The following is a 16,284-nucleotide window of genomic DNA, read 5'->3' as shown; positions in this document are numbered from 1 at the left end:
ACTTTGGGGTCACTGGGTTTAAAAATGACAATAGTTTTTTTTTTTCTATCACGTCAAGTTGTTGTCTATGGGCTGCTCCACATTGGCCCCACCCATAGCTATAAGAGATATCATAGGTAATCATGCATGTTGATATTCATTTTATCTATATATTTATACATTTATCTATCTAGACACACGTAGATATATAAATATATTGTATATGTTAATAGCGATTGGTGCTCTACAGTATGATCCTCATGAATGGAAACTCTTTATAGAAGAGTCTAAAATGTGTATTACACCTATTAGTCACCGTGTGCATTTAAATCAGAATCATGAACACATTAAAACTGTATTAGATTTACTCAAGTATGATGAACACAAATGGGTCATGTGTGTGGATCTGAAAATTGCCAACTTTTTACTCGGCCAACAAGGAGGGTATACAAAATATCCGTGTTTCCTGTGTTTATGGGATAGCCGAGCGAAAGACAAACTTTGGGAACAGAAACTCTGGCCTGTTAAAAAAAAGTCTGACTGTTGGGGAGAAGAATATAATGCACCAACCCCTTGTTGAAAGAGAGAAATATCATCTTCCCAGCCCTTCATATTAAATTAGGACTAATGAAGCAGTTTGTCAAAGCTCTTAATGTGGAGGGTGACTGTTTCAAATTCATATGTACAACATTTCCTGGTCTAAGTTATGATAAAATAAAGGCTGGTGTTTTTGATGGGACACAAATCAGAAAGTTAATGAAATGCCAAAACTTCTCGAGCTCGATGACTGACTTAGAAAAAAGAGCATGGGATTCTTTTGTGGCTGTTGTGAAATTATTTTTGGGGAGCAAAAAGGCAGCAAACTACAAGGATTTGGTGAAAACATTGCTTGATAGCTGTCATCTTTTAGGCTGCAACATGAGCATAAAGGTTCATTTCCTCAAGAGCCACCTCAATGAATTTCCTGCTACTCTTGGAGACGTGAGCGATGAGCATGGCGAGCCCTTTCATCAAGATATCAAGGTTATGGAGGAGAGATATCAAGGCAGATGGGACACACACATGATGGCAGACTGCTGTTAGAGTATTCAACATGAAACACTCCAGGCGCTCTCGTAAAGGGAAATTTGTTCAATGAATGTGTAGGTTTGTGTACGATCGTTTGTGCTTTATCTATCATATTTGAGAATTAACCAGATGTATTCCATAAAAGGTGATGTTATCTTATATTTCAATTATCATTTCAGATTCTATTGACACTCTAATGGTTTTGAGATATGAGACTTAGTAAACTATCCTGACCAAGTAAATTATTCATACAGTACATCATAAAATAGGGATGTGCTACAGAATGAAAACCTGATGTGTTAGCAAAAAAAGGATGCCATATTTGAAATCAGCACCTCAAAATAAGCTAAAAACAACCACAAAACCTAAGTCAGCAAAGTGTGTTGACCAGTGTATCGTCGATCTCGGGGTACTGCCAGGACCTCCTGTGTGTGTGTGTGTGTGTGTGTGTGTGTGTGTGTGTGTGTGTGTGTGTGTGTGTGTGTATCAGCGGTATATACATGTGACAAGGAAGCAAATTTTTGATGTGATGTTGGTAAAGAGAGAGAAGAGATCGCGGTGACGGCAGTGGAGACAGTGGTAGCAGCGGAGTAGATGAGGAGCGGCGTGTGAGGGAAGAATGAGTTGCTGGAATTTAATCCGAGTACCCTGACGTGGGTGTTGCCAGGAGCCTGACAAGTCTATTCACCTCATCCTGTCCATGAATCCCTCAACCTATGAAAGAGCCTTGACCATCCCATCCCGTCCCATCCTTTCAGCCGTGCCTCCCAGCTCGCGACACCCGTGCACCCCCTCCCCGACCTTGACTCATAAGTCCACCCACTAGAGGAAAGTCTGCTGGGTGTGTAGGGGAGGGCAGGGCCAAGGTAATGCTGGGGTGGTGTGAGGCAAGCTGAGCGGGTGCGGTGCGGGAATGAGGAGGAAGAGGTCAAGGAGAACGCTTCAGCTGAACCTTTTTTTAGACATAAATTGCATCCGTCCATCTCTCTCTCTCTCTCTCTCTCTCTCTCTCTCTCTCTCTCTCTCTCTCTCTCTCTCTCTCTCTCTCTCTCTCTCTCTCTCTCTCTCTCTCTCTCTCTCTCTCTCTCTCTCACACACACACACACACACACACACACACACACACACACACACACACACACACACACACACACACACACACACACACACACACACTATTAGTAACTTTTAAGCGTTATTTTTAACGTGGTTGTGTAAGTGCTATTTTTAAGGCGCGAACTGTTATTCACTCGTCACAGGGCCGTTGTTACCGTGGCCTGCTTCACAAGTTGATTATAGTAATTGAGATGACACAATAGCCTTTTAGTTAATTGATGTGTGGCCGAGCGGTAGCCGTTACAACACACACACACACACACACACACACACACACGAACACGAGAAAGGGAGTTTGTCTGAGTGTTTATCTGTTGGTCTATCTAAACCTTGTTGCGATGTGCCGTAGAGGAAGAAAGTGAGGGAAGGAGGGAGGGAGGCGAACCGTCTGTCATTCACTCAGACCCAAGATATCGGCAAGGATGAGGAGAAAAAGTAGCGGTAGTATTTGTAGATTCAGATAAGATAAAGGTGTCTCTCTCTCTCTCTCTCTCTCTCTCTCTCTCTCTCTCTCTCTCTCTCTCTCTCTCTCTCTCTCTCTCTCTCTCTCTCTCTCTCTCTCTCTCTCTCTCTCTCTCTCTCTCTCTCTCTCTCTCTCTCTCTCTCTCTCTCTCTCTCTCATATAATGTTAACAAGAAACTCCCACACCGATTATCAGTCTACTAGGAAAAAATCTCCCTTTTTAATGAAAATATACTTACTAGTGTCGCTAGAATAGCCTGATTGATATGTGACTGATTACACGGCGCATAAGCCTCAGTGGTGTACAGTTTACTCCTCCACCAGAGTTGGAGCGGGGAACAGCATGCGATATTATCTTATTAAAGTGTTATTAATGGAAGATATAGGTAGGGTCAAGCCTATCTGGATGAGTAACACAGCGCACTCAACCACTCCGAGCTGTATCCTTCTTTCCCTCTTTCTGATTAATCCTTCTCTCCATTGGACGTGCCAAACCCTGACGACGGGTTAGTGCGTCCTTAACTATAGTCCTCCCTCATGTTTGCCGTGTGTGGCGCCCCTGTTAGGCTGGGAGACGGGAGTCCTGGAGGTTGAGCGATGCCGTAGTCGTGTGCTACGGCTAGCAATACACCTCTTTGGTTCCTTATTCCGGCCAAGACGGACGCCCTCTCCAGGCTCTGAGAGGTCAATCGGCTAATATGTGTGACCATGAGCCAAGCGGCTACCACAGTGTCAGGTGGTGGCTGTGTATACTCTCCTGCTACCCATGGGGCTGTTGGGCTTATAGGCCCAACTCTTACCCTCCCCTTGTAGGGCTCCGTGGTGGGTGGGGGCGTAGGAGAGTGAACCTCCCAACATGAATATATGGCATCCAGTAGTTTGACAGGTCTGGTTGGGGCAGGAGAGCTTCCCTTCCCCGAACACACCCACCCCCTTCTGTTGGAGACCGCCAGGGAGGTGCAGACGAGACAGGAGCTTGTCGAACCGGATCCGATGTTAATCTTCGGCTGGCTCTCTATGTGGGTGCCTGGAATGTCCAGACCCTCTCGGAGATCAGCGACTACCCTATCTGTGAGTTGAGCTCAGTAGGCTGAGGGTGGACATAGTGGGACTTTCTGAGACAAAATGATCTGATAATGGAGAGATCAGTAGGGAGGGTTATACCTGCTACTGGTCAGGCCAGAGCGATGGTGCTCGTTGCAAGGGAGTATAGTTATAGCCAAGCTCTAAAGAAAGGGCCTTTCTTTAGATCTTGGTTATAGCCATTTCCATCCGTCTGCAGTCCTCTGTCGTTGGGGTTACTCCGGTGGGTGACCGTATGATCCTGGCGAGGTTGAAGCACACCTTGGGCTTAATAATTTTTATTGTATTTTACGCCCTTACCGAGATGTGCGGACTTGAGGAGAAAGAGATTTTCTACACCAAGCTTGACTCTGTAGTTGACAAGTGCCAGTGCCCCCACGCGACACACGTATTGTCTTGGGCGACTTCAATGCAGTTACTGGCACAGAGAGAGATGGCTACGAGTTATGTGTTGGTCCCCACGGCTCTGGTACCAGAAACGTAAATAGTTCGCTCCTTCTGAACTTTGCAAAGTCCAGAAGGCTGAGGATTTGTGGTTCCTGATTTTAGAGACGCGAGCCTCGCCGCTGGACGTGGTATAGCAATCCTGGCGGTGCGCGGTGTAGTAAAGGAGATCGATCACATCCTTGTTCGTAATCGTTGAAGGAGCCTCCAGAACCGTAGGGTTTTTCGGAGTGCTGAGTTCTTTGATACCGATCGCAGACTTGTTTGCAAAACTAAGGATACGCATCAGGTCCAACCGTGCGCTCAGGAGTATGCAGTGGCAGTCTCAGATTAGTTTGAAGTCCTTGGTACATTAGAGAACCCTGCATGGAGAGTTGGGGATACCTTTAAACGTGAAACTCTCAAAGCTGCTGAGGAATGCATTAGAGAGCGCCCGAGGTCTAGGAGTGGCGTTGCCTCGAAGGAGACACTGGAAATATAGAGTCATGCTGCCAGGCTGGCTGGGGATTCGGAGCGATAGAGGACTCTGTCACGGAGGACCAGAACCCTTATGAGGAGGGATAAGGAGAGGAACCATCACCTCTATTTTTAGCTGGTCCATGCACTGAGTGAAAAGGCATATTTGCATGACCGATGAGTTTAGACTCCCGGACACTTAATCCGCAGGTAGCTATGGGTCATTAAGTCGCTCTCCTGGGTCTTTTCCCAGTCTGTATTGTTGTTGTTGTTTTTTTTTTTTTTGTATCTTTGTTGTTGCTGCTATTTTTCTCTGCTTGATATGTCTTACTACTACTACTACTACTACTACTACTACTACTGCTACCAAGGTTTAAGTGACTTTAATTCTTAAATGGTTTAAAGGAAGTTTATTACAAAAAGAATATATATATTTTGATACTGATTGATCGACGAAAAAATAATAGCATTTATAACATATCATATTACATGATTTTATACTTGATGACAAATGTTATCAGATGCATGGTGAGCTATACAGAATGTTTAATTCTCTCTCTCTCTCTCTCTCTCTCTCTCTCTCTCTCTCTCTCTCTCTCTCTCTCTCTCTCTCTCTCTCTCTCTCTCTCTCTCTCTCTCTCTCTCTCTCTCTCTCTCTCTCTCTCTCTAATGCTGCCTTAACTATGAGAAAACAGATAAGATTTATTGTGAGGTGGTGACAGTAACAACACAGATTGCACAGCGATGGTGGCAAAATCATCGAAAACAGTGATAAGTGCTTTCTAATTATAGTACATATCAGAATAAGACTTACAGATATCTAAATCTTGCAAGTTAGAATTTATAGCACTTATAATAATTGTTCTGAAATACCGAAAATATATTATGGGTTAAAAGTTGCCTCAAATGCACACATCAAATTAATCGTATTGAATTATATGACCTCTAAATTAGAGCGAAATGAAGGAAAAATCCATACTCATTATGATAATTAGGAAAATAAAAAAAATAGAAAATGTGGTACTTTTAATACTGATAAAACAAAAATAATAATAGTGATAAAGGTAATAATAATAATAATAATAATAATAATAATAATAATAATAATAATAATAATAATAATAATAACAATAGTAATAAATATCTTTTTATTCTCGTTTACTCTTCTTCACATCATAATCCGGAATCTTATCGTTTACCTTCAAGTAATTAATTTTATGACAGAATACATGGAGCACGAGTTTGCCTAATTAATGCTTCGAATAAGTAAGCGTGTGACAGTAGCCATCATGTCCTTTTTGCGGCTTCTCTGAGAGCCTTGAACAGTGTCTGCACAACTTACCGCAGCAGTGCATGGCAAAGTCTCTTGTGAAAGCAGCCGAAGGTTAAGTGCCAAGGTTACTTTCCTTTGACGCAACTGCAGGAAGGCAATAATGTAATCCAAGTTCACACTGTTAGCCACTTGCGAGTTTATGTACAGGGATGGCAGTGGGGACTTAAGGGATCTTCATGTTTGGCGGATTATCTGCTTGCTGGCTCCTTGTATCCCTACACGCATCCCTCCGTGTTATCAGACAAAAAGTAATTCGTTCGCCTTCAAGTGCACGCGGTTCCATTCTGCAGCGCCGTTGACACGCTGTAAAACTAAACTGGTGAGCCGCCTTTTTTGAGTTGGGTTTGAACAATATAGGTCCTAATATTGAGCCTTGAGGCACACCATACATTATAGAGGCTTGTGTAGAGACTGTGCTGTTGAGGCGGACAGACTGTGACCTTTCGCTCAAATAATCCTCAAACCAAAATGCATCTACGGCGGCCATTTTTAGTTTTTCAATAAGGATTTGATGGCTGACGCTGTCGAACGCCTTAGACAAATCACATAGTGTCAGTAAAGAGATGCGTTTATTATCTATATTCTCATAGATTTTATCTGTTACGACTGTAAGGGCTGTTGTTGTGCTGAGTCTGGGTCTGAAGCCGTGCTGACTTTTACTGAGGAGTTTGTTTCTTTCCAGATGTTCGACTAATTGAGTGGAAACAATTTTTTCAAGAACTTTCGAGAAAATAAGAAGGAGGGAGATGGGTCTGTAATTACTATTATCTAAGAGATCTCCGCCTTTGTGTAGAGGAATGACAATTGTATGTTTCCATGACTTGACGTTTCTCCGTTTTGATAGCGTGAAAGTTATTGACAGGCAGGTAGGTGGCTGCAAGTACGTGCAACTGCGTAGAAAGGGTGATTTATATACATATATGTGTGTGTGTGTGTGTGTGTGTGTGTGTGTGTGTGTGTGTGTGTGTGTGTGTGTGTTAAACGCACCTTTGTACCGCAGAATAGTGGCATCAGTGTCACACTGGCCCTATATCCCAGGGCAATGGGTTATTTCCAACCATATTTTCGAGGCCGATGTGATGGAGATGAGCACCTGTCTCGGGTAAAAGTGTAGATTTCATTATTTGCTGAAGACTGAGATGATTCAGGGAAGCCCTGTGTTGGTGTTACTGTGAAACAGTCATGGGCGTGACACACACACACACACACACACACACACACACACACACACACACACACACACACACACACACACACACACACACACATTCATACACACACACACACACACACACACACACACACACACAGAGAGAGAGAGAGAGAGAGAGAGAGAGAGAGAGAGAGAGAGAGAGAGAGAGAGAGAGAGAGAGAGAGAGAGAGAGAGAGAGAGAGAGAGAGAGAGAGAGTACCTCCATTTCTCATTCAAAAGGCGTTGATCATACGAAGAATTATTGAAACAGAGGACAGTAGAAATGTGGCACTAAAGCGTTTACCTATTCTAGTGGCAATAGTAACACTTAGATGGCTGGTATTGAAGCCTTTGTATTATTTAATGGAAAGCTTATATAAAAAAAAACATGTATATCATTTTTGTTTGAAAAGCGAAACAGGAGTTCTTAATTGCACTAATTATGAATGAGAACCTAAATTAAAAGTTCTAATTTGTGTCGCTATCAAACAGGACGGTTAAATCGATTATCTCTATATAATATTCTTCCAAAACAGCAGGCGTGCGGGGCCCTCGATGTGAGCAGCTTGCTCGTCACTTGTATTCTACTGAGGATGTGGAATAATATGTTATTGAGTCACCTGACTCACCCGAGCACCTATTCGTTTCGTCGATCTCTCCGAGGCTGTTACCGTACGACTCCGGCGCTGCACATTATAACCAAAGACTCGATTTTGTCTTCAAAATTTTGCTCTTTTTTTGTGGCAATTTGTAAAAGGTTTCAAATTTTAGTAGATTTACGTCATTTACAAACATTCTATGACGAAGGATGTCACACCTGCCCTGTGTCCCGGGGTAATGGGCACTTACCCACACAGGCTCAAGGGCCAATGCGACTGCGGTGAGCACGGAGGCCACGCACAGCCATAGCGTCTGCTCCCATCTTTACCTTACCTGTGACGAAGACACGTGACAGGATCCTTTGGTGGGACGCGATGGCGTTAATGCTATTGAGTGTTTATGATGTTTGGTTGCCTGAACGAACACACAGGAAATTTCAATATTTTCCAAGGACGAATAGTCATGACGATTTCACTAATCACTCTCCTACGACAGCATGGAACAATTACAAATAAAACATACCGCGAAGTATAACAAAAAATACTATCAGTTAGCGTCCACGTGTTAAATCAACCATGATTTATCGTCATCATCATCATCATCAGACTGTCATTTCACTTCAGGACATAGCCCGCTCCCAAACGTTGCCATTCGTATATGCCAGAGGCAGAAAGTATGGTCTAGACTCTAGAAGACAACTTTCGGCTTATTTATCCCTTCATCGTCTGAGTATTCCTTATTGCCCTTCATCCCACTACATTCCTCTTCCTCCTGCAGGGTGCTTCCTCTGGGCCATGGGTAAGGGCATCCTCATACTAAGCTTCATGGATTCAAGCCCGCCCCGGCTGAATGGTCACACTATCTCGAGACGATACATTTATCCTCCGTTAGTACATACTGTTTATCCGTTAGTCTCTTGTCCTGGTACTTATCTCTCTCACCTCACTATGAAATGTTTTCTCCAGAGTTTAAATTCAAAGTACTTTAACACATTCATCGTTCTTGTAAAAGCAATGTAGACCAATTACACAAACCGTATATTACTATTGACGGACTCGCAGTGCATTTTCACATTGAATTATCATGTATCGAAATAAGTAAATATATAAATAGAAGAATAAAAAATATTCATATACCACTTAATAATATTATGTCTTTTTTTTCATGCAAAAAAAAAAAATCTTGCCATGTAAATTTTATCACCATGTATGTTTCAGGTGATGTCAACTTATAACGAAGTAGACGAAGAAACAAAAGAAAGATAATAATGATAATAATAAGAAGCTATCGTAAAGGCATTCACCTTGGTGATGGCGCCGTCTAAACATTCAGGTCATAGAGTTCAATTATCAGGTAAGATTATCTTGTAGGAGACTTTTGATCCCCTTCAACAGATAAAGCTGCGCGTACATTTTTAAGCGAGTTATAATATTATATGAAAAGGAAGCGTCAGCATTCATTAGCAACTCAACACACACACACACACACACACACACACACACACACACACACACACACACACACGTTAGCACGCTCCATAGCTCAGTGGTTAAAAGCTCTGTGCTGCCAGTCTTCGCGGCCTGACAGTTGGAGGTATACGACCCCCGCTCAGGCCGTGATTTTTCCGCCAACTAGGAGTGGTTACTGTCCCCCCCCCCTGTGCAAGAGAGATGGGATGTGTGATGTATAGAGGTCCTGGCAGTACTCAGAGATCGACTATAATGAGCTTGCTTTTGTTGGATGGATATACTTGCCGGTGATTGCGAGGCCAACTCATGATCAGGCCGTGGGATGAATTACACACACATGCACGAACACGTATCCGCACACACGCACATACACATGCACATAAACACACACGAGAGAGAGAGAGAGAGAGAGAGAGAGAGAGAGAGAGAGAGAGAGAGAGAGAGAGAGAGAGAGAGAGAGAGAGAGAGAGAGAGAGAGAGAGAGAGAGAGAGAGATGAGTAAAAGGCAGCAATTTAGTTTGAAATGTTTGTAGTACTCTAGTTTTTAGACGATGAAAAACACCTTTGAACTAAGATATTCAAATCAGCACCTGGCGCAGAAAACAAGCTGGCGTCACCCTCGGTGTTACGAAAACAGGCAATTACACAGAAAACCCACCAAGCAGCGAGAGGTGTGGCCTACCCGTAACACCCCATGAACCACATCATTATGCGACAACACGCGGGGCATCGGATTAGGTCGGCAGTATCAAGGGCAGCGCCTGAAAACTGGTCTGCTGCGACGCAAGACGTACTCTGCAGAGGTTAGAGGATACGATGAGTACTGAGGATGATGCTGAGTAAAGATGGAATAGGAGGGGGAGATTAGTGAGGAATGAGGGGGCAATGGAGAGGATATGAGCGGTAAGAAGATGCTGGGATGGGACGGAGAGACGGTTGGCGCATGGCGGAGACGAGGCGAGTGTTTGGGGTGACGCTGAGTTATCTGCAGGTGGATAAGGAGAGAGTGATGGAGCATGAGTGGAAGGTAAGGACGTCGGGCGGTGAGGACGCATGATTGAGGGGCGGAGTCAACATCAATAGCCTGTTTATGCCACTGCTGGTCATAGGCCTCTCCCAAGCGTTTCCATTTGTTTCGGTCCTGTATACCAATAGTTTCTAATTCAGTAAAATTTCTTACTTTCATCATACTATCAACTGAATAGCTTCCCCTTAGCTCTTTTTATAACATATTTACTAGTCAATCACTTCTTCCATCTGATGTACTCTCTTACACAGGCCCTAACCACTACCATTTCTTGATTCTAATTGCTTTTATTATGTCCTGCTTTTATCTAGAGCTAGCTATAGTGCGCTGTTCGAAGATACTGTTGGTCACAGTAGATAGATAGATAGATAGATAGGTAGATAAGATAGATAGCCAATTCATGAACACCACTGACTACTGAACATAGGTATGACCTGCTAACATTTTAATCAGGAAAAACATTCGGAGTTTTGATGTCACTGCCAAGTTCCCGATGAAACAAGCACCAGCGTTAACTGACTCATAATATGACTCCCATTGCGTAATCATATATATATATATATATATATATATATATATATATATATATATATATATATATATATATATATATATATATATATATATATATATGGCAAATGAAAAAAGATAAAATGCACCCCAAGAGACAAACAGGTCACCTCAGCAGCTGACGAAGAGGAACTGAGAGAAATGACGTAGCCAGTGGAAAACTGAACCACAAACTGGAACGTTTGGGAACGTACACCGAACTCCGTCGACTTCATCACTTTTCGCATGTCCATTTGGCTGACTACCCCCTGCGGGCTAAACGGTATACTATTATTTAAGGTACCAATAAATTCGATGCAGGAAATAGAAAAAAAAAAAAATTAAAACACATGATATTCCTTCCACCCCCCCCAACCCCGTCACCCGCATCACCTGCCCTCGAAACCTCGCTCCTTCCACTCATGATGCGAATAAACTCTTCATTATAATAACATGAAGAAAGCGTGCCGTTAAAAGTTAAAACTGTGTGTGTGTGAGAGAGAGAGAGAGAGAGAGAGAGAGAGAGAGAGAGAGAGAGAGAGAGAGAGAGAGAGAGAGAGAGAGAGAGAGAGAGTCCGCCGTAATATTTTTCACACACACACACACACACACACACACACACACTGTTAGCTTGCGTAAGTATAATGACTGCATGCGTTGACGTGAATTAATGATCATGATCAAAACAATGATGCTAACTACTACTTCGGGTCTTCGGTGTGTGTTAGTGAAGGTAATGACCCCCCATCCATTGACTAGTTGGAATGGTCGATATCTGAGTATACTAAGTTTTGGCAGTTTACTTGACCCCTATATTTGATACACTAACTTTTATACACAGACAAAAAACGCAGTACTCCTTTTCCTCTCCTCGCTTTCACTGTGTGCCCCTCTTACCCCTCCGCGGGCCTTGACAGAACAATATGATCCCAGTATAGTGGACTGGAACCTTTTACGTCAAAGCCTTCAGCGGTCCCGGGCGGCACTCAAGGTCACAGTTACAGTGTCGCCTTGTAGCTCGCGGGCAACTGTTTCCAATTTGCTTCCAGTGCCAGTTAATGATACTGAGAAAAAACTCATTCTAGCAGTGACGCCGGTACTCCTTCACCACCACTGAGGGCGAGGGGAGGGAGGCGACGGCGAAGTGAATCAGATTCGATCACTCACTTCAAACCTCTGAACTCGGAAACAACCTACTAACCCACCCACTCATCTCTCTCTCTCTCTCTCTCTCTCTATAGGGGCTTCGTGGTGCAGTGGTTAGCACACTCGGCTCACAACCGAGAGAGCCCGGGTTCGATTCCCGGGCGGAGTGGAAAAAATTGGGCGGCTTTTCTGATACCCTACGCCCCTGTCCACCCAGCAGTGAATGGGTACCAGGTATTAATCGGGGGATGTGTCCCGTCTCCTGGGGTCTGTTCCCTTCTATAATTCCTTCCCCTTCTGTCTCTCTCCGGCATATGACCACAGATGTTGCGCCGACTAAACCAAACTTTACAACTTTCTCTCTCTCTTTCTCTCTCTCTCTATTCCTGGATAAAAGTTCTTCTCGTTCTTTTTATCGATTTTTTTTTTTGGTCTCGATTATTCTTACGTCTAGCCTTGACCGCCCCGCGAGACATTGGTTCCCTCCTTGCTCCACTTCACCTCGTCTTCCTCTTTTCTTTTAATTTTCTCCCTATACCTTTTCTTCTTAAATGGGTTATATTAGCTCTGCCCTCACCACTACAACCAGCCACCTCTACCAACACCTTCACCACCGCTACTATCAACAGCTTCAGAAACCACTCGTCCTTTTTCCTCTTCCTGAACTACCACACGCATTCTCCACCCATCCGAGCAGTGTTATGCTGCAGCCGCATTATCACTCGCCCACCGCCACGCTACGAACAATAGCTACGCACGGCCTCAACTCGCTAAAATAACGTCACTGGCTTCCTCTCTGACCCTACAGTCCCTTGACCCTCATCCATGTTACCCTCCTGCCCTCTTCGTCTCTGCTTCTGCTTCTCCTTCTCTTGCTATTCATCCTCCTCCTGCTATTCCTCCTCCTCGTGAACATAGCCTTTCCAGTCGACGTGAGTTCACTTAGCAATGTTACTTAGATCTGTTCTGAAAAACTCTTAGGATCACCCTCCCAAAGTCATTTCCGTTCTCCCCGTCTCATCACTTGTGACGTTGCTTTTCCTTCCTCTGGCTGTGAATACCGGGATGGTTATCATACTGACCTCATTTCCGTCGTCCAGCCTCTGACCTTTGACATCAGTCAGTGTTCCGTGACACAGTCAAGACGTACCACTTCGTCTTTTGTTTTAAGTCGCTCCCATTCACGAGCTGCCTCTGTATCACAACCATGAGGGGTGCCTAAAGGAACGCCTGTAAGGTAGTTCGTGTTGTTCTGGAGCCTAATTATTTGCAAGACAACACCCTGCAAGATGGTAACTGAAACAGAGGCTAAGCTACCCACAGTCCCTTTCCTAATGAGTTTCGGACCAACATGCCCTCCCGTATTGTCCACCTTCCTACGACTTAAGAAAAGCTATGTAGAGACATCTTAAGTACGTAATCACTGTTGTCTTAGTTCCTTAACTGATCGATGTTCACTGTTCTCCGTTCTTAGAGCCACATACACTGATTATAAGACCAGGAGAAAACATTCAACACTAATCGTAGTTCACCCTACACACCATGTGATCAAACAAGCCACAGAATCCCTGAGCTTCCCGATATGAAAGAGAGCCAGCAGTTCAATAGTTACCTTATTATTTAAAGATGACACCTCTACCGAGCGGCCCAGCGGAAGCATTGTTGCTCGCCTTTGCCAGCCTCCTCACGCCAAGCACACCACATCATCATCGGCAGCGTCAACTCATCAACACTTGCTGCCGTGACAAACTAACTTGAATCTTTCCTGGTCGTTTGGGATCCTGTCGAGGTTCGAATGGCAAATACTTCTTTGTCAGAAACTAAACCGTCTTGAGACACTTGGGATTTCATATTAATATATTCAGCTTACCTTGACTCTGCGAATTCAGTTTAGTCCGACATGTACCACTACCGTAACCATGAAACTGCCTCTTCCACATCGACCCTTAGAATATCAACAAATCTATAAATACTCAAAAGGATCAATTTGTTACAGTTATCTGGGGAAACAATTACAAGGGACCACACCGCACGGGATGTGAATTTGCGTGTAGTGGTGTTAGCTTATATAGGCATTGCTGTTTGATTTGGTGAGCACTGTGGAAAAATTCTTTACGCCGCACATACACCAGCAGGAAAAGATGAACCTCACCCACCTGGACTCGCTCCACTCCGCCGCGTTCACCCGGCCACAAGCAACAAGTAATAATAAGCGTTCAACCGATCTCACGCGTCGACACCGTAATGGCATCCCTGTGTGTGTGTGTGTGTGTGTGTGTGTGTGTGAGTGAGAGAGAGAGAGAGAGAGAGAGAGAGAGAGAGAGAGAGAGAGAGAGAGAGAGAGAGAGAGAGAGAGAGAGAGAGAGAGAGAGGGTACAAAATACAAATAATATATTTTGCTATTAAAATATCTTTTCTTAGAAGACAAACCAATTATTACTGGCAAAAATTCAATCCTCATTTATGACTCCAATCTCTCGTTGCCATAGCAGCTCCATGCTTCATTCTTCCCGTGTTTTCTTTTGTATTCTTCTCCTCCGCTCCTTTCATTTGCTCCCCACACCCACGCACGCACTCGCTTAAATAAAAAATACCCAGCACGCGACGATGCTGATAACATCCTCTGGTTTATAAAAACGGAAGCAGGTCTAAAAATAAGATGGCGTCTGCGTAGGTCAGTGGAACTAACAATGGAAATAAAAAGAAAGGGGGGGGGACACGGAGGGATTGTCACAGCACTTAAAATATATTTATTGTATGCGGATATTTGTTTGCTGAAGTGAATCGTGTGTTGTGTTTTCTTTGTGCACCACGTGCCGTGCCAGTGTTAGGGTCTCTCTCTCTCTCTCTCTCTCTCTCTCTCTCACACACACACACACACACACACACACACACACACACAAAGCTCTTGCATCCTTCACTTAACACTAGTGACAGAGGAATTACTTTGCTTCCGCGTTTCTTAAAAATAAAGACGGCATTCGATTCTAAACGTTTATGTTTTCTAGTGTCACATATGGCAATTGTTGGTGACCTAATGATTTACGACTTTATTATTTATTGTTAGAAAAAGCATTTGCCAAAGGACACGTTTGTTCAGACACGTGTTGTACCGTTTTGCATTTATTTTTTTTTCCAATTTGTTTGGTTACCTATTCTCACTTTCTACTTCCGTCCTTACAGCATCTCCCAGAGACAAACCTTTCTACATCTGTCAACATCATCACACTGCTCCTATAATGTGTAACATCCCTCCCCGATATGCAGCTTGCATTTTCACGCGATATATTACACAAACATATACTTCCCTCTCACATGGCATATATTAATGCAACACAAAATTTGGATGGTATCTGAGATTTTAGGCATCCTCTTCCCTTAATACAAGCTAAAGAAATATGTATGGATGTGACTGAAATTCACCACGGCCTCAGCACGAGTTGGGCTCGTCATCGCCAGCAAGTATACTCCCGACCCAAGCAAGCTCATTATAGTCGATCACTGGGTACCTACTGCCGGGACCTTCACACACCACACACCCTATTCCCCTTGCTGAAAGGGGGACAGTAACCGCTCCTTGTCAGCGGAAAAATAAAGTGCATGAGCAGGTCTCGTACCTCCGCCTGCCAGACCGTGAAGCCTGGCAGAGCAGTTCTACCACCGAGCTACCGGAGCGATGTGTGTGTGTGTGTGTCTGTGTTCCATGGCCTGCTCCAGCAAGCCCCGCTCAACCTTACCCCGTCTCTGCACTCACGCCTACATTTTCTCGTTCAGTTCTTCACAATCTGGTGTGTTGGTGAGGTGTGCGTCGTTAGCTCTCCATCAGATTCTAGGAGTAGACTCGAGTCCCTCTTTCATGTATTTAACGGCGCGGTACACTTGTGCACAAAAACTGGGAAAGAAAGCGTGAGAAAAATGTTACCCGAAGTAAAACCATTCTGAGAGAACGCAGCTCATGCAACACGTGGCATTTGTAAAACAGAGAACGTCTGTTGTCAGTAACATATTATTAATAATAATAGTAATAATAATAATAATAACAACAATAATAACAATAATAATAATAATAATAATAATAATAATAATCATTATTATTACAATCATTTAGTTCAGTTTTCTAAACCACAACGAACAAGACAACAAAAAAGGTACGTGTGAAGATTCTTTCCAAACAGTTCCCGTGTGAATGTTTATTTCTTTATATATCTTTTTATCTATCTATCTATCTATATTCATCTATATATATATATATATATATATATATATATATATATATATATATATATATATATATATATATGTATGCCTTCTGCTTGCCGTTGTTGCGAGGAATACTTCCATGCAGAAATAGGTCGTTCTG

Source organism: Eriocheir sinensis, chromosome 3 (assembly GCF_024679095.1).
Source record: "Eriocheir sinensis breed Jianghai 21 chromosome 3, ASM2467909v1, whole genome shotgun sequence".
Classification (NCBI taxonomy): Eukaryota; Metazoa; Arthropoda; class Malacostraca; order Decapoda; family Varunidae; genus Eriocheir; species Eriocheir sinensis.
Note: the sequence above shows the minus strand (reverse complement) of the source record.